The sequence below is a fragment of the Salvia hispanica genome, chromosome 4 (assembly GCF_023119035.1).
Source record: "Salvia hispanica cultivar TCC Black 2014 chromosome 4, UniMelb_Shisp_WGS_1.0, whole genome shotgun sequence".
Lineage (NCBI taxonomy): Eukaryota > Viridiplantae > Streptophyta > Magnoliopsida > Lamiales > Lamiaceae > Salvia > Salvia hispanica.
The window spans coordinates 42,352,770-42,354,309 of record NC_062968.1 but is presented as its reverse complement, the minus strand read 5'-3'; positions in this window follow the sequence as shown (position 1 = coordinate 42,354,309).

Sequence of the window (1,540 nt, the reverse complement as noted above, 5' to 3'; positions counted from 1 at the left end):
TGAAACCGCGAGTTCGGAGCGAAGTAGTCGTCATATAGCCGAAAATCCGGTCAGCTAGCCGGCACTATGGATGCTCTTATATTGGGTCTAATGTTAATACTTGATGTATCTCATGCTTATATATTCTTTCATCATTGTATTGACCTAAAAATCCTTTATTATTTATATATGAGGTTATTGAAACTAGGGGTGCTTAAACGGTTCTCCGGTTCTCGGTTAATCGGAACCAGAACCGGAACCGACCGGTTAATTGAGGAACCGGAATCGGAAAATTCGGTTCCGGTTCCGGTACCGGTTCCAACTTTTTAAATAAAACCGGTTCCGGTTCCGAACTGGAACTGACCGGTTCCTGACCGGGAACCGGATTATAATTCAATTTTATTTTTTTATAATTTAATATACTAATAAATCTAATTTAATTGAAGTTTGTTTTTAATTTCCAAAATAACTTATACAAATACAATATCATTACATATGATAGAAATTTAACTTTATAACAAATTTATGTAACAATTCATTTAACATACGATTTTAACTTGTTTGTGAATAATTTATTAACTGTTCCGTTATAAACTAAAAAGTCACAACAAGATCAATTAGTATTGGAAATTCTATTGTATACATGTTTAGCCAAAAAAAAATGAAAAATGGAATTCAATTTTAAAACCCATTTAAAAAAAATTGCTAAAGTTTAGAACTCCTATTTTTGTGTTAAAAAATTGCTAACATAAACTAGTCCAACCTACTACACTTGGCATTACTCTTATCCATATATGAATATTATTGTATTGTTGGCTTTCATTTTTTGTGTATTTATTTGAATTTTTAGGGAGTATTTGTTATATTTCTAGATGTTGAATTATTATTTTTTTAGTATTGAACTATTTTAAATTATAAATAAATTCGGATTTAAAATTACACATCGGTTCTGGTTCTGAACCGGAATCGACCGGTTCTTAACCGACCGGTTCCGGTTCCGGTTCCGGTTCTAGGATTTATGAAAATTTTAAACCGGTTAACCGGTCAACCGATCCGGTTAGAACCGGAACCGGCCGAATAAGCAGGCCTAATTGAAACCATTTAATCAAGCCTAATTCCATTGCAAGATTTTTTTTATGGGTTTTGCATAAAGCTTAATTAAATGCTGACTGATAAAGGATAATGTGTGCATATCCCTAAGTAGTGGGTGGATTTAAAATGCAAATAATTTGATTGGGCCATAGCGCTATAAATTTAATTATGATCTATCGCAAAGTAATATTTCTATAATAATGATCGAATGCTCAAATCAACAAGTGACAGAGCGAAAAACTTCCAAACAAATTCAAACCACAAAGGATGAAGAGGAAACCACTCCTAACGCAACAATTAAAGCAAAGAGACAACAAAAACCAAAAATCAAGCAAAAAATTGAAACAAAAATGTACTCCACATAGATCAAACAAACATGAAACGACAAAAGAATTTATCAAAATTCAGCAAAGAACCTAAGCTTAACCTTCAATTCTAACATTGTTCAAGTAATCCGTAGTAAAAAAAA